The sequence below is a fragment of the Pristis pectinata genome, chromosome 31 (genome assembly GCF_009764475.1).
Source record: "Pristis pectinata isolate sPriPec2 chromosome 31, sPriPec2.1.pri, whole genome shotgun sequence".
Taxonomy (NCBI): domain Eukaryota; kingdom Metazoa; phylum Chordata; class Chondrichthyes; order Rhinopristiformes; family Pristidae; genus Pristis; species Pristis pectinata.
Window position 1 is genome coordinate 20,874,002 of NC_067435.1, and position 17,975 is coordinate 20,891,976.

The 17,975-nt window shown below is 48.7% G+C and overlaps 2 protein-coding genes and 3 non-coding genes across 6 annotated transcripts in view; 4 read left to right on the forward strand and 1 right to left on the reverse strand.

The window, feature by feature from the left end:
* The window catches only part of zgc:163040 (uncharacterized protein LOC100038789 homolog), a 73,381-nt gene that overhangs the window by 45,547 nt on the left and 9,859 nt on the right, over nucleotides 1–17,975 (forward strand). The gene's annotated exons all lie outside the window — the stretch shown is intronic.
* LOC127584842 (histone H4) overlaps nucleotides 1–17,975 on the reverse strand; it is a 1,041,564-nt gene that overhangs the window by 42,073 nt on the left and 981,516 nt on the right. The window lies entirely within an intron of this gene.
* On the forward strand, nucleotides 14,600–14,681 carry trnas-aga (transfer RNA serine (anticodon AGA)). The gene has a single exon. It is a non-coding gene; the product is annotated as a tRNA-Ser (tRNA).
* On the forward strand, nucleotides 14,904–14,977 carry trnan-guu (transfer RNA asparagine (anticodon GUU)). Its single transcript has one exon. It is a non-coding gene; the product is annotated as a tRNA-Asn (tRNA).
* Nucleotides 15,375–15,446, forward strand: trnaa-ugc (transfer RNA alanine (anticodon UGC)). The gene has a single exon. It is a non-coding gene; the product is annotated as a tRNA-Ala (tRNA).

Here is a 17,975-nt window from a genome sequence, read left to right on the forward strand (position 1 = left end):
CTCCATCTGGCTAAAGCAACGAACAAGCTGCCCTGCTCCTTCCATTTCACTCTACCAGCCTCCGCATTCAACAGCTCATCCTTCGCAATGTCTTGTGCACCTAACGAATTTCCAGCATCTTCCCCTCCACTCACCGTTCTGCATTCGAAGGAGTGTTCCCTTTGCAACTTCCTGGCCCGCTGCTTCATCTCGGCCAACTACTGCCCTTCCCACGGCACTTGTTCCATGCAGACACAGGGGATGTAACACTCACTCTTTAACCTCTTCCTTTCACAAAACAAATTAACTCAATGCCGTCCTTCGGTGTCAGAATCCTGGAGCTCCATCATTGACAGCCAAGTGAGTCCCCAGTGGACAACAACAAGCACATCAAAAGCTGTCGGATCGCCAGCGTGCCTGGTTGGGCTGGAAACGAACAACCTATCGGTCAACACCGAAGGATACCCTAGCGAAGGCATAGGTTTGCCGGTTCTGTCCTGTGAGGAGTGGTTAAGCAGCGTGGGCCAAAACCCTCTGGAATTCAGTGACTGAGGGATGATCTCAGTCACTCTGGGCCACGAAATTCGGGGCTGAAGCCAATGATGGCAATTTACAGCTCGCAAATAACCTGCTTGGCCCAGAGCGTTCATGTCGGCGGCAGATTTTCAGGAGTAACGAGGACCTCTGCACCGATAACATTTCCAAGCTAACGTCCAAAATTCAGAACGGAAGAATTGAACTGGAGTAAACACCTTTTCATTTATCCCATAGTTTTCTTCCTCAGGCAGCACAGACCAGCAGTCGTCACAAAATCCCAGACACACTGTTTACTCCAGGCAGACCTGCAGCTTCCGTCGGCAGTATTCGAACCTGCTTGGGAAAACCCGAATGAATATCATGGCTAACGCGCTAAACACTTGGTCATTACTGCGGGCAGGCTGATGGAATTTTCCCATGGGATGTGTCCAATCTGGTCCGGGACGTACGGGAACTGCTCTGATCCCGGAACTGGAGAAACATGACTGATCCTGAACTGAAAGCAGAAACTGCTGGGAATACTCAACAGGTCAGGCAGTATCTGTGGGGGGAGAAATAGGGTTAAAGTCTCAGGTCTATGACATTTCACCCGGAACTCCGGCGGGCAGTTGGACAGCGAGAGGCTCACTCAGGGCGGGACGGGGTTTCCTCACCCTGCTACCACACCCACAGACCACCCATCCTTGCTTCAGTCTCTGAAGTGTGGGCATCAGCAGCTGGGGTAGGCAGTTATTGCCGATTCCCTAACTGCCCTGGAGAAGGTGGTGCCAGGGCCGTCTCCCTCGGCCGCTGCGCTCCGTGTGGTGAGGGAGCTTCCACTGGGCTCTCAGTGACGGGGCTCCAGGATTCTGACGGCGCCCAGGCAATGATGGCGATGGGGGGACTCTGCAGGGTGGCCTGGGCTGGGCGGCCGGTCCGGTTTCACTCCCCTTCTCCTTTTTGATCCATCCGACGTGCTTGCTGGGCTGCTTCAGACGACAGTCACCAGGCGACTAGATTGGTGTGGGGTGGAGTCACATAGAGTACAGAGCAGGCGAGGACGACAGGTTTTCTTCCCGGAGAGTCAGTAGGTGGGAGCGACTGAGGTTAAATAAAGTTCTGGCCCCACATTATGGGGAGGACGTTGTTACCGAGATGTCGCCGACCATGTGCCGTTTCTTTTCGAAGCTGAGATTGGCTGGGCTGTCTTGTTTTCCTTGGAGCGGAGGAGGCTGAGGGGTGGGAACTGGTTTGATGTGCACAAATTATTACGATCATAGGTAGATAATAGAATATGCTTCCACACAGCGAGATATATAAAGCGAGAGGGCACATGTTCCATCCGCGGAAGTGAGGTGATGCTGGCGGAGAGTCTAAACAAGACCAAGGGACAAACAATCAACGGTAGAGCATGAAGAACAAAGGAGACAAGGGAGCTCGGAGAACATGTGGACAGATCCCTGAAGGTGTGGGGGGTGGGGGGGGGGGGGAGAACAGGTCGGGCGGTCTCAGCCGCGCAAGCACACTCCTGCATTCAGGCAGATGAGACTTCATCTCATCTGAACCCAAACCACGTTCCCGTGTACCCGCCGTTATCTTTCACTCCCTTGATTACGAAGTATCTGTCGACCGCAGCCTGAAAGTTATGCAAATCTCCTCATCCATGTCCCTGAGCGGAAGAGAGTTCCGTGGCCTAACGAACGACTTAGGGAATACATTTCACACTTTAATAATAAATGACCACTTACTTTAGACAAGAGAAACAAGTTGTAGATTTTATCCCCATGGAAACATCCTTCCAATGTATATCGTTTCAAGACTCTTATTGATTCAAGATATTTCAACTTATAACCTCTTCGTCTTCTGAACACTAACTGATAAAAACCCACCTCTCTAACCCTATTTCATAAAATAACCATTGTATTCCTGTTATTAGTCAAGTCAACCGTTGACTGAATTGACTTCAACAGCATAATATCCTGAAATAAAGTAATGCTTCATTTGCTCTCGACATGGCCTCCACAGTCCTCGACAGAACTGAAACATTAACTTACTTTTATGGATCATTTCTGCTTTCGAAATTCTATGCACTCTGGTAACTTCCCTCATTATTTGCTGTATCTGCACACGGGCATTTTATGAATTATGTACCAGGACACACAGGTCCCTCTGATCTCCGAGTTCTATAGTCTCATATCATTCAAATAATAAAGGTCGAGAATATGCCGGTATCACGGGATCACACAGACAGCTGGGAGTATGTGGCCAGGATTTAAAGGTGGCTTCGCCGAGGGACTAATTTCCCAGCAGTTCATCAATCATCCACGTTCTGCAATGTGAGACCCAGGATCAGTCCTGTTCGATGCAGATCTGCCCTCATATCCCAACTCGTTCAAGTTTATTGTCATGGCCATACATAACCAGGGTATAAACGCCATGAAAATTAACTTTATTCAGCAATCGCACAGTGCGTTACACACAGGACAAACCGAACACATAAAATTAAATTAACATAAATTATACACAACGCGCACAACAAAATTACCAAAAATAACATAACGACCTCAGTGCAACTTGAGAGAAATATCATCTAACGTAGAATTGGGAAATTTCAGGTCGGTTCAAGAACCCGATGGCAGTGGTAGAAGAAACTGTTTTTGAATCTTGAACTGTGGGTGTTCAAGCTCCTGCACTTGCTGCCTGATGGCAACATGGAGAAGAGGGCGTGGCCCGGATGATGGGGGTCTTTGATGATGGACGTCGCCTTCCTGAGCCATCGCCTTTTGTAGATGTTCTTGATGGTGCGAGATCTGTACCCGTGATGGACCTGACTGAGTCACCACTAGTAGCCTGTTGCGTTCCTGCGCATTGGAGTTCTCATACTCGTCTGCGATGCAAACAGCCAGAATGTTTTCCACTGTACATATGGAAAAGTTTGTTAGAGTGTTCGATGACATGCCGAATCTCCTGAAAATTTGAAGAAAGTGGAGACGCTGGCGTGCCTTCTTCATGCTGCATATACCCAGGGTAGATCGTTCGCGATGTTGAAACTCAGCAAATTGAGCTGATGACCCGTTTCCTCGCAGTTCTTCAATGAGTACTGGGGCGTGTTCGCCTGAATTCCCTTCTTAAAGACCTAACAGTCGTTCCTGAAGTCTTGCTGAAGTTGAGCACGACTTTGTTCCCACTCAACCAGCTGACGGATCTCACTCCTGAACGTCTCGCGTCCCTTGCCGTGATTCTGCCAACAACAGTGGTGTCATTGGCCATTTTATAGATGGCGTTGGAGCTGTGCTTATCCACTCAGTCGAAGCTATAAAGAGAGTAGAGCAGGTGTCAGACAGTCAGCCATGAAGTGCGTCTGTATTGGTGGTCAGTGAGGAAGATGTGCAGTGCTATCAAGAACAATGCACTCAGAATTATATTACAGGCCAGTCCAGCACTCACGCACAGTGTCAGCCTGTGTTGCATTATTTATCATTCGCGCACCATTCAGTCAAAGAGTTCTGTTCTGATCTACATTGGAGCAGTGATTGGATCGCCAGAAGGAAAAAATATGCTCTTTGCAGATGTATAAAAATCAGACAGCCAGGAGCAACGACTGGGAATAGGAGGATTAGAGAGGATCTGCGGGAGATTTATTTTCACCCAGAAAGTGGTTGGAATCTGGGACGCACCAGCCCAGTAGCTGGTTGAAGCTGACACAACATTTAACGAGAAAGGGAATGCACAAGGTATATGAGGGGATAGACCAAGTTTTTCAATGGGATTAGTGAAGATGGTCTGCATGGGCAGAATGGGCCGAATGACCTGATTCTGAGCCGCCTGACTCTCTGAATCTCGGAGTACTACTCCATTATAACCAACATCGTTCAAACTTGCACTGAAGATAATGTAATTTAAATATCAGCCAAAGGTGACTAAATATAGTTGTGTTAAATATTGTTTGAACAATAAGTGTGGATCGTTATATAAAGCTAGTTAGTAACAAATTTGTGGAACAACAAACAAGAAAATAGAATAAACTCCACACACTCACACTGTCCCAGAGACTGACAGATATAGAAAAAAAAACCCACACTCTCACACTGTACCAGAGACTACAGGTACAGAATGAGCACCACACTCTCACACTACCAGAGCCTGACATGTACAGAATGAATCCCACACTCTCGTACTGTACAAGAGACGGACAGAAACAGAATGAGACTTTCCCTATCTGTTTCTGTCTCGCTCTCTGTGTCTGCTGCCTCTCTCTCTCTCTCGCTCTCGCTCGCTCTCTCTCCCCCTCATGTATTTTATTCATGTTTTTCCCATTGACGATTTTACTTCTGTTCCTTTACTCAGTCAGTTATGTTTAGTTTCCAATTCAACCATCCTCTTCCTTCCGCTGGCGATCGACTAATTCCAATTCATTTTTATTTTGTTCTCTGACAGACTGAGTGCCTCCTTCAATAATCCCTTTGTAGTTATTGGTTTCAATTCATTCAAAAATATCACCTGCTTTTGTAACATGGTTCTCCGAATTTTTGGACTCCGTATGTGCGTCTGTGTGTGTCTTTGTCTGTGTGTGTGTGTGTGTGTGTGTGTGTGTGTGTGTGTGTGTGTGTCTGTGTGTGTGTGTGTCTATATTATGGGTGGAAAAGGACTCAGAGGAAATCAAAGTCAGTAACGACAGGGACTATGTTGTTCGAGCCCTGGTGGGTTGGGGTATTCCGGATATCGACAGTGGGATGTTAAACCGGTTACATTTATGGATGGAGGTATAGCACAGCTGTATAGAAATTGTAAAGGGAGACGCTCATTGTTGCACGTCTCCGCTTCTCAGTCCCTGTCGGTTCTTTCTGCCTCTCTGCTTGTATCAGGCTCTGTGTCTCGGTGTTTCTATCCTATTGGCCGTATGTGTGTGCGTGTTTGTGCCTCTGTTTGTGTGCGGTGATCATGGGTTTCCAGTTTGTTGCTGTGGTGCTGTGCACGCCTCACTGCGGGTGGTGAGGATGGATGTGGCGTCTGAGTGTGGAAACACACGCGTTATCTGAGGGGGATTCTGGGCATTGGATTACAGAAAAGAACATAGAAACACAGGCCGTGAATCCCACAAATGTACGGCGGCTGTGGCGAAATTGAAATCACTCGTTTACCAGGTTGCTGCAGAAGGGTTAATTCAGATAGGAAAGTGGTTTGTTGCTGGGCTCATAATTCCCAGGTCGATGAAACAAACCCATGCCTTTCTCACACCCTGCCTCACCAACACCAATGGACATGCGGTTCATCCACTGCCACTGATCCTCCATAGGTTTGCTTATCCAAGGCCCTGCTGCAGGTATTTTGTCCACAGCCCGGCCAGTCTCACCAATCATCCCTCTGTCTGCCCCACAATGGATGAAGGATCCTGAAACACTAACGGTTCCTTTCTGCCTTCAATCCCCATTTCTCCATCTCTTCATAACTCTGGAAACTCATGTGGAACGACAATACGAAATTTAATCCGCCACTTCCACCCGACCGGCCGCTTTCCCGACTGACACTTCTTATTTTTGCACCTGTTGCTTATCCCCCTTTCCTCTGCCAGGAACGGATGGTCATGCGTTCAACCATCTGAAAAAAAAGCAATAAAAACAATGAACGTGGCATTCGTCGAATTAATGTTGATGAAACCATTAATTCTATTATTGCCGGTCTGCTCTCTGCTCTTGGCTGACTTACGGAATTTCTCCATTGTGAAAAGATTGTCTCACTTTTTCAGAAGCTATGTGCATGCGACTTGGTTTCAATTATCGTGACATGGAGTTCTAGAATAAGGGGTTTATGTCACAGATAAATAAATCATGAGTTAATCCACAGCTGGAATCCTGTGTGCAGTTCTGGGCGCCCCAATTTGGGAAGGGTGTGACCGTGCTGGAGAAGCTTCAGAGGAGATTCGGCACGGGTGTTAAGTGGGCAGCTAACAGGTTGCTGCAGATATGTTATTTCAGAAAGCACAGTGTTGCGTTGCTTAGCACACGCAACAGAGGCCGAAGGATTAACCGTTTCTGCAATTTGCCTTGATCTTACCGATTTTCCAACTCAACTCTTTCGCACAAAACTATCTGGTCACATGTACGCAAATTCCACCTTCATATGTCCGGCAAACATTTCAACCCGGAACACACCCGGGATATGACCTTCATTCGCTCAGCAGCAAAGCTTCCGAACACTGCAAACGCCCCAGTGCAGCCTTGCGGCCCTTCTGGGAACCATTCCTGCAGCGGCGCTTCTGCATCACAGGACCAGCTCTTCAGCACAGCGATACCAGGTAAAAGGTCACAGCGAGGAGACAAGCAGCAGAATAAGACATCTGTATACAGAGCGAAATCTGTACTTGGCTCTCCCTGTTCATCCCACATCTGCTACGTTTACACATTAGTCAGGGCTTTTACACAGTTACCAACCACATAGAATATCAGACATCCAGGAAATACAGAATTAGCTGAATTGTAAGGAAAATCTTGAAACATTGCTGCATGTCACACAACAATGAATATCTGTGCGAAGAAAATATCTTCAGATAACTGAGGCGAGTGAAGGAGGCGGAGATGGAGAATGGGACCTGTGGTCTGCTGGGCAGGGAGAGTGGGGTTTAAGATCTATTATCCTTGCTGAGGGTCGAGGCTGGGTGTGCGGCTAGGAAGTAGCTGAAGGAAGGAGTTCTCACTGGGAAACTGCAGGGGCAGAGGACGGGGGTCGGATTTTGCCGCTGGATTCACTGCACACTCGGGAGTAAGCAGTTACAAATATGGATGAATCAGTTTCCAATACAACAGTGTGAAAGCTGTAAATGCAGCGGCCGACGGAAAGCGGTCAGTCATGTGTGATCAAATCTACTGGTCTTATTTGCAAACAAAAAGCGCTGAGGTAATGCTGGGAACTTTGATGCATTTGTGTTAAATCGCTAGAATATTTACACTAGATGTAATAGTGTTGATATAACATGTTTGTTCAAGTGACTGTAACTAAGAACAATGGTCAGGGGTATAACCGTGTAACTGGAGACTGACCCTCTGTATAAGTCAGAGCCTGTTGGAGTACATCATCTCAGAGTGTCTGCTGGTCTGTGGATTCCGAAGCAACAGGTCACAGCTTCTCGCTGAAATGTGATATCCAGTAATCTGATGGATACAAGACATTTAGTTCAGCCGCTGGTATTCCGGGTCAGCCGCTGTGTCAGCTGCCGATGGTGAAAATTAATGTCTAATTACAAAGCTCCGAATTGTCCCTCTCTCTGCGTGTTTCCACAGCCACCTGTCCAGTCCCAGCATTTCAGGAATGAAATGGAGATGCAGGCGACGTCTGACATCTGGAGTAAAAACAAACTGCGGGAGGAACTCAGCGGGTCCAGCAGCATCTGTGGACTTCCACGGCTCGGACAGCTGCAGCCTGACCCACTGCGTTCCTCCTGCAGTTTGTTTCTCAATAATGGAATGTGCACGGTCCCTGCCCCTTTGGTCTTGTAGCAACTGCACGGCATTTGCTGTTATTCTGTTTATACGGCCCGGGAAGTGACACAGGATTATTGTCTGTGCTGGGAATGGTTGTTCGGTAAAGTACAGGAAACAAATAATCGACAGGTGGCAATAGTTGAGTCGTTGAAAAGAAATCCATGTTGTAGAATGAAGCTGTTGTGGATTGTTTTTAATAGATAGGTCTGCAATGACTGAATATGAGGATTCAGTGAATTCTCATAATTTATGAGGAATTTATGAAGAATTCAGTGAAATACTCTTGGCGTCAGAGATAACATTGTGATTAACAGTTATCAATATTGTAAAATATATTAATATTATATCTGCATTTAACACCGCTTCAGATGTCAGACTACTACATTGAGAATTCTGCTGATTGCTGAAACCCTCTCCATTGCCTCGTGATGAATTCACTGGGAGACGACACGTCTGACTGTGAGGTTGTCTCAGCCCGCACTGGATCTGTTGGAATTAGCCGACCTTCTGTTGTAAAACCTACAAAATGGCAATTGATAAGATGTGAAACGCAAACAGAAAATGCTGGGATCACTCAGCCCGGCAAGTAGCGTGTCTGGAACGAGAAACCAGTGAACGCTTCGGCTCACGGGTCTTCCCCAGAACAGTTCTGAGGAAGTGTTGCGGACTCAAAAAGTTAACCGGTTTCCCCTTGTTGAATTCTTCCAGGTTTTCTTGTTTTTGATCACTCACTGACGGGGAGTGCGGCGAAGGGACGTCGGTCGTGTTTGGCTGTTGGAACAACGCCGCATTCTGCTGCCCGAATTTATTAACTTCATTCAGCAAAATACGCGGAGGGCACCGGTACAGCTGATCCATCAATTATTGCCTCAATGGAGGCAGTTATCCACCTGGAGCTTCCCTGCAACTACAAATTTAAATCAACATTTAGGAATCCTAATCTAGATCTAATCTAGAATCTTCTGTGTTCATACCGGCTCTGCGCCCTCCGAATCCTTTGAAGGAGACAGGAACAAGTTTCCACCGCTCGATGCAGCAACAAAGTTGAGTTGTCACCGGGACCGGTCAAACTCCTGCATTGGCTTCGGGTCTGGTCAGTCATTTCTTTGCTTCTTTTTCTCTTTCTTGTAGTTAACTTGATGGTGATCGCGATCCTGCCTCGAGGAAAGTGCGGTCTGTGGAAATGCATTACTCGCTACTTGGTAGGAATGGCAGCGGCCGATCTCCTGGTCATTTTCTCGGACCCCCTGCTGAAGCTGTACTGTTTTAATTTATTTTCCGTTGTCATTCCTCCGTATCACTCCCGTGTGCAGTCTCGTTAAATGGCTGGTGTTTGCAAGCACCGCGGCCTCTGTCTGGCTGACAGTCGCTTTCACCTTCGATCGATATGTTGCTACTTGTTGTGAGAAGATGAAAGCAAAATATTGCACCGAGAGAACGGCGGCTGTGGTTACAGGGACAGTGAGTGTTCTGGGCTGTTCAGAGACGGTCCCAAGGTACCTCACATACGAGCCTGAAAAAATAATTGATATGTTCCCTGGAACTGTGTTCTTAAACTAAGCTTCAGTACATCCCCCTCATGGGCGGCATTTGAGTTGTTAAGCCGCATTTTAACCCCTTGTGTCGCGTTCCTTCTGATTTTGCTGCTCAATGTTCTGACGGTCAGACGGATTTTAGTGGCCAGTAGAGTCTGCAGGGGGTCCGGGGCCGCCAAAATGGAGAAGATGACAAGGACCTGGAGAGGGAGAACCGACGGAAATCCATCCTTTTACTCCTCAGTATAACCGGCAGTTTCACTTTGTTGTGGTAACACAAGTGGTGTTTTATATCTATCATCGAATGTCAAAGATTCATAGTTACTCTTCCACTGATGCCCGTTCGATCACAGTATTCACATCGGGAATGTTGCAACTTTTCAGCACCTGCCGAACTCGTGTATCTACGCCGTGACTCAGATCAAATTCGGACAGGAAATGAAGGATGCGATGAAATACTCACTGAATCAGATTGTGAAAATCATTGAACGTTAGAAATAAATGGTATGAAATATCACAATTAAATCTGCCGACCTGCTCCCTACCGGACATCCCCCACTTGTGGGAAGTGGAAATCGTGTTATGAACAGAGTTCTGAAAGAACAATGACAGCTGATCCCGTCCGCAGCCCGGTCTCACCATCCCAGAGATCCCCCCCCCCCCCCTTTGTCCCGCACCTCCCTTCCCCACTAAGCTTGATACGAACCTGTTCCCCGGTTCTGACAACACATTTTCGACCTGGGGCGTTAACCCCATTTCACTTTCTGCAAATGTTGTCTGATCTGTTGTGCGCTGGCAGTATTTTTCTCGGCTCTCTCTCTGCCCTCTCCTGCTCCCGTCATGACCCGCTCCTTTTCTTCACTTTTTTCTTCTCTCTCTCTCTGATCTCTCCCCACCCTCTCTCTATAATGCCTGATGCCTTCTCTTTCTCCCTCGAATTAACTTCCGTTTGCAAAATATAACTGTTTTATAAATGGCGGCAAACAACCGTTCCCTCTCCCTGAAGCTTCCTCTGTTCCAGAGTCAAAAAAGTTACCTCCGTTTCTCCATGTATTTTTTCCTCCACAGCTGAAATATCCCAGTGCTGCGAATATCTTCATAAACCGCTCGTCTTCGTCACTGCAATCTGAGCTCTTGTGTGACAGGATCATGGTCATGGAGTCGTGGAGCACAGAAAGTGACCATTCCACACACTGGGTTCACCATCAATCACCGGTTTACACTGATCTCATTTTATTCTCGCAATATTCCCATCAACTCCTCCACTCACTTGCACACGAGGAGCATTTTAAAGGGCCAATTAACCTCCCGACTATATGTTCAATTCTACCTTGGAAATGCTCTCCTGCGCAGTGGTCCTGGTTGCTCTTAGAAGTCCACTGATTATCTGTGGACGACATGGACGCGATGAGCCGAATGATGTAGTTGCTCAGCTGCAAAACAAAAAAAAATGTGCAGGAAATGCTGAGACCCTGTGGGAAGAGGAGCACAGTTTCAGGTCAAACACCCTTCGTCAGAACTGAAAAGGGAACAGAGGATGCCTGCAAGATGCAGGAGAGGATTTTGACCTGAAACGTGAACTCCTTTCTCTTCCCACAGATGTGGCCTCATCTGCTCAGTATTTCAGCGTTTCCTGTGGCTGTTTTATATTTCTGCAATATGGGTTATTTTAAAATTTTCACTTACTATCTGTTCTAAAAATCGTCCATCGGCTTCTGACACGAACACATGGGTCCAGAGAGTGTGAGTGGCAATGAGATCACCTCTCATTCACTGAACTCCAGAGAATGTTGACCCTCTGTGGCACCGTGACTGGCTCTGAAGCGCAGCAAGGAAGAGTGAAAACAGAAGTATAACAGTGATATTAGACTAGATAGTTCGGGCACAGACAGGAGATCCTGTGGCCGCAAAACGTACTCTAGGATGGTGTGATGCCTCCCTGGTGCCAGGCTCTGAGCGGTTGCAGAACATTCTCAAGAGGGAGCATGAGCAGCAAGAGGTTATTGCACACAATGGGATCAATGACACAGGCAGAAAAAGGGATGAGGTCCTGCAGAGGGAATATCGGGAGTCAGGGAACAGGATAAAAAGGAGGACCTTAAGGGTAGTAATATCTGTATTACTCGTCGTGCCACGGCGATTGAGGGTAAGAACAGGGCGATATGGCAGACAAATTCGCGGATGAAGAGTTAATGCAGGGGGAGGGATTCAGATTTTTGGACGACTCGGATCTCTGTGGGACAGAAGTGACCTGTACAAGACGGATCTATTCCAGAGTCCAAAGAGTCTTGGAAGGTGACCTGCAATTATTCACTGTTTACAACATGAGTTCCTCCAGTATAACTCAGAGGGTGTCTACAGTTGAAAAGAACGCAGCCTTTGACAAAGCGCCGCATCAACAAGTGTTGATAAAACTGAAGCTAACGGGAACCAAAGGGAAGATACTGCAAGAGTCAGAGTTATCTCCCGCACAGTGGAAAACTGTTGTAGTTGTCAGCTGTCCATCATCCCAGCCCCAGGACATCACTGCAGGATTTCTCCCCCAGGCTCAGCCACATTCAGCTGTTTCAACGACTTTCTTTCCGTCACAAGTGAGGATGATCGTTGACGATTTAGTTATCTTCCAACTCCCTGCAAATGAAGCATCCCATTCCTGCGTGCACCAAGACGTCCGGGGATGGGTTGACAATTCACAAGCAATGTTCTCGCAACAGAAGTTCCAGGCAATGACCATCGCCGACAGGACAGGGTCCAACCATTAAACATCGGCATTCCCTTGTTTTACCATCACTGAATCCCCGAACATGAAAACCCCGGGTGTTACCATTGACCAGAAACTAAACTGGGCCAACGACAGAAACATGATGACTATCGTGAGATCAGAGTGCTCTGGGGTATCATTAGAAATGTCTCCTCTTGGAGACTTGCCGGGATTGTGACTTAATTTTGGGGTAAACTGTGTATCATTGGAAATGTAGAGTTTTGATTGAATCACAGCTAATGTGAGTTACAAGAAACTCTATTCACAGCTAATCAGCTGTTGCAGGTGTCGACTCTCAGCTGAATAATTCCTCTGCGATTTGCAAATGCAGTCTGTTGGAGGATGGGGACATCAAGTGGACGGAACAGAAATTGCCACGGCGGACACATTTAAATTGAGGACATCTGAAGCCGCAAAAGATGAGACTCGCCGCGTCAGCACTGTCAGGGGTTAATTTCCCAGTAAAAAAATCACACAACATTTTTCAACCATTGAGGTTGGTAATGAGTGTGAGAGATTATTTCCTCATTTCTTGAAAGCAGATCAGGGATTCCATTCCCATCCCTCGTCTTTTCCCGGTCGATGAACGGGATCAACGCATTTTCCAGCTCTCACTCTCTCTCTATTCCAGATGCCTGCAGGAAAATGTATGCCCACAGATGCCCGACATGTCCCAGATGATATGCTCACACTGAGTGACGTCCGTGTATTCACCACTCGCTCGTGTCTATGTTTATCCTGAGGCACCTCTCTCTCCTCACACCCCCTCCATTCCCGTCAGAGACTCGGTCCCCTTCTACTGCATAGACCGATGTCATGACTTCATTCAGAGTCTCAGTCGCTCTCCATGTTCCACAGGAATATTCCCGTTTGTACCCTCAGCGCACGCACTGGACTTTGGAATTCCCTCTTCGGTGACAGGCCACATTCCCTGTTCCCTTGGCGTTCAGCCCTCCCATCGTTTTCCGATAATACATCGTTTTCCAGTCCCATCGCCAACGGGAGCGGCTTCTCTCTGTCTACTCTTCCTATGTCCTTTGTCACTTCACGTACCCCAATTACATCAAGTTGCAATCTCCGCTGTACTGAAGGGAACAACCTTGAGAACGGAAGAGACATCCTAGTGAATCTCCTCTGCACCCTCTTTCGCGAAATCTGGCCCTTCCTACAGTGTGGCGAACAGAACTACACACAGCCCTCCAGTGTGGGCCGACTAAAACTCTAACATGTTTGAAACAAGGTCACCCTGCTGTTAAATTCCATGCACCGCCTCACGAAGGAGCTCCCCCGTTTCGATGCGTCACACCCTTATCTGCATTAGCTGTCACGTTAAGGGTCTCTGTACTTGAACACCAAGGCTCCTTCATCCCCTTAATACTCATTAAAATACAGCTGTGCAAGTCAGGGGAGAATGTAACGCACCGATGGCAGTCTCGCCCCAGTCCATGTCCGCCCTTGCTTATCCAGTGTCGGGTCCAAACAGCCCAGAAATACTGCGGTTGCTGGAAATTGCAGATAACAGCAAAACATGCTCTATAACTCAGCAGGTCACGCAGCACCCGTGGAGAGAGAAGCCAGAAGTGTCAGGTCAATACCCTATGACAGCAGCCGGTACATCAGCTTTGCCCCTCCAACCGATCTCAGTCTCTCCCACCTGCTGAATACCGGGTGCTGGAGGAAGAAAACCCGCCGTCCTCACCCGCTCTGGACTGTATGTGACTCCAGGCCACCCCAATGGAGTTGTCTGGTGACGGCCCGGCAAACCCATCGGGTGGATCAGAAAGGACGAGGAGAGTGAAACCGGCCCGGCCGCCCAGCCCAGCCCACCCTGCAGAGTCCCCCCATCACCATCGCTGCCTTGGCGCCAGGTCAGGATCCTGGACCCGGTCACTGAGAGCCCAGTGGGGGCTCCCTCGCTACACGGAGCGCAGCGGACTAGGGAGGCGTCCCGGCACCACCTTCTCCACAGCAGCTGGGGAACGGCAATACCCTCTGCCCCTGCTGATGCCCACAGTCAGAGACTGAGAGCAAACTGGGAGGTCTGGGGGTATGGTGGCGGGTGAGGAAACCCTGTCCCACTCTGAGTGAGACTCCCTCCGTCCAACTGCCCGCCGGAGTTCAGGGTGAAAGGTCATCGCCCTGAAACGTTAACTCTGTTTCTCCACAGGCGCTGCCTGACCTGCTGAGTGTTTCCAGCAGTTTCTGTTTATAGTTCAGGATCAGTCCTGTTTCTCTGACTCCGGGATTGGTGCTGTCTCCGTACGTCCCGGGACACACTGATCTCAGCCCATGGCCAATGTCCTTCTGGCTGCCAGGCTGTGAGGAACGCGGTAGTCGTGGCCGAGTGGTTAAGGCGATGGACTAGAAATCCATTGGGGTTTCCCCGCGCAGGTTCGAATCCTGCCGACTACGTGATTCCAGCATTTTCTGTTTTATATTGTCCGTGACCACCGGATCCAAAACATTGATGCAGATTGTGAAAAGCCGGTGCCCAGCACCAGTCCCTCGTCTCCACCTCCCTGGAATGAATCATTCATCAACACACACGAAATGCTCCGGTGAGAGATAAACAGTCGGCGTTTTAGGTCGAGACCTTTCATCAGGACTGGCAATGATCCCCGGTTCCTTCAGCTTGTCTCTGTGGCGCAATCGGTGAGAGCGTTCGGCTGTTAACTGGAAGGTTGGTGGTTCGAGCCCACCCGGGGACGCTGGCGATCCGGCAGCTTTTGCTGTGCGTGTCATTGTCAGCTGGGTAACCCCTCCCTGCAGGGTCTCACGTCCGGAAGCCCCGCTGTTCTGCTTCCCTTTCACCAGGATGTGTGTGCTTCCTCCGGCGACATCCTTGGAACTAACGGACTTGCAGGGACTACTGTCCTGTTTTGATTTAATTTTGGCTCTTCGATCATTCATTTGGAATCTAAATGGTTTCGGGCCAGGGGGTCTTGGGAGAGAACGGGACAGGGGCTTGAACTTGGATGATCAAACGTGATCGCACTGAATGGTGGAGCGGGAGGGCTGTGGTAGCCCTATATTCCAATGTCTACGTCTTTTGCTCAGCGGTGAGGCACAGCAAGCGGCGGCCTCTTGAAATTACGGAGTGGCCGTGGGGATGTAGCTCGGTGGGAGAGCACATGCTTTGCATGTATGAGGTCCCGGGTTCAATCCCCGGTATCTCCACGGTGGTGATCTTGAATTTTGAACAATTCCCGGTGCAAGTCCCTGGAAGACTTCCGACTGACTGCAGAATGGACGGACAGTAAAATGCAAACCTGCTGTGGGCTCGAACCACAGAGAGCTGGGAAAGTAACATCTACCATGGCACGGTAGTGTAGCGGTTAGCGTAACGCTTTACAGCACCAGCGACCCGGGTTCAATTCCAGCCGTTGTCTGGAAGGAGTTTGTACGTTCTCCCCGTGTCTGCGTGGGTTTCCTCCGGGTGTTCCGGTTTCCTGCCGCATTCCAAAAACCTACAGGTTAGGAAGTTGTCGGCATGCTGTGTTGGCGCAGGAAGTGTGGTGACACTTGTGGGCTGCCCCCAGAACACTCTACGCAAAAAAAGATGCATTTCACTGTGTGTTTCGATGTACATGTGACTAATAAAGATATCTTATCTTATCATAACTAACCTCTAATATTTCCATCACCAACTCCCAGAGAGGCGCCTCTTAATCTTACCTTGTCCAATACCAGAGGATGTGCATTTAAGGTGAGAAAGGTAAGTTCAAAGGAGAATGGCAGGGAGTTTTTTTACACCGAGTGTTGTGGGTGTGTGGATTGCGCTGCCTCCAGTGGTGTTGGAGTCAATCACAAAAGGGGCATTCAAGAGGCTCTCAGATAGGCCCATGGATGTGTAGGAAATGGTAGGATATGGACATTGTGTAGGCAGAAGGGATTAGTTTAGTTGGGCATTTGATTACTAATTTAAGTAGCTTGGCACATCATTGTGGACCGAAGAGCCTGTTCCTGTGCTGCACAGTTCAATGCTGGAGGAACTCAGTGGGTCAAGCTCCATCTGTGGGAGGAAAGGAATTGTCGACGTTTTAGGTCGACAACCTGCATCAGGAGGGTCACACAGAGACAATGAGCTGCAGGCCCTTCAACACTGAAGGAATTCTGACATTTATTCAGTAACAATGACAGGTTTGGGAAGTTAATGAGACCTCGGGATTGGACAAAATGAGCCACCACCAAGTGTGGGTGAAGCCATTGCATGGTGTCCCGCGGGGAGACTAAAGTATCCCCACGTCATTCCCCCACTGCAGCACAGACAGTGCCCTCTGCTCTGTACATTGGCATTTGAGCCAAAGAAGGCGGAAGGGACACAGAGGAAGAGAAACAGAATGTCCGACAGCAGGGCCGCAGTAACAGGGTCAATTTAATAATGTCAAACACCGTTATTACCGAAATGTTGGGAACATGGTATCCGACCGGGACAGCGTACAGATAACACGGGGATGGCAACGGATGGGACAGGGAGTAAGGAACAAAGATAGGAAGAGAGAGAGAGAGGGAGAGAGACATTATAGGGAGGAGATAACGTAGTAAGTGAGGGGGAAGAAAAGAGAAACCAGCAAAAGAAACTGTGTAAATCGGAAAGGAAAACAGCGAAAAAGAATCAAAGGGGGAACAGAGAAAGTTGCACTTTGTTTGTCTCGGAGCAGAGCGGCGCAGCAGAAACGTGCTGGGCCCATAACCCAGAGGTCGATGATCAAAACCATCCTCTGCTGTTCTTCAGCTGAACATTTTACAACAGGACGCTGTCACGTCACACATCCACATAATATTCATTTCACTTCACGGAGAATGAAAATGTCGAGTTTCAATATCAAAGTTCCTTTCATTCCATCATTTTATGTGGACAGGTCAGTAGGGGAGAACGACGGTCCCTGTTGTGCTCAGCTACAGTCCAGTACACATTGCAGTCTGGTGTGTGAGGCTGAGCTCTGCCGTAGAACAGAAAGCGCTGGAAATTCTCAGCAGGTCAGGGGGAAATCGAAAGCGAGTTAATGCTTCAGTGCCGGGACCCGTCAGCAGAACCGGGACAGAGAAAGAACAAGTGAATGTTCAGCAGCAGAGAAGGTGGGGAGTGGGCAGTGGGGGGGGGGGGGGGGGTCAAGGGGAACATCTCTGACAGGGTGAGACCAAACACATCACGTGACGGGGCTGTGGGACACACAGGACAGGCCGCCTTTACCCCTGGAAAGGGGAAACAAGAGGCCACAATGACAGACGGGTGACGGGCAGCAATGTCCAGTTCCGAGACAGGGGAAAGGGGTTTGGAAACGGTCTGAAGAAGGTTTTCATCCGAAGGGTTGTTGGTGTCTGGACCGCACGACCTGAGGGGGTGGCGGAGGCAGAAGCTCTCACAACATCGATGAAGTATCCGGATGAGTATTTGCATCGCCAAGGCGGAGACGTTTATGGGACAAGTGCTGGACAACGGGTTTAACACAGACCGGAAAGTTATGGTCGGTACGGACATGCTGGGCCAAAGGGCCTGTGACCCTCTATTACACCTGTCGGTGCAGAAGCACCGGGTGTAGTCCGTGTCGGAACGGAGGGGGAGTGAGGGGAGAGATTGCACGGGGTAAACATAGACAGCGAGCGGGGGTGAACAGACAGACGTCACTTAGTGTAAACAAATCATCTGGGACGTTGGGATCATAGAGCATAGAGCAGTACAGAACAGGAACAGGCGCTTCGGCC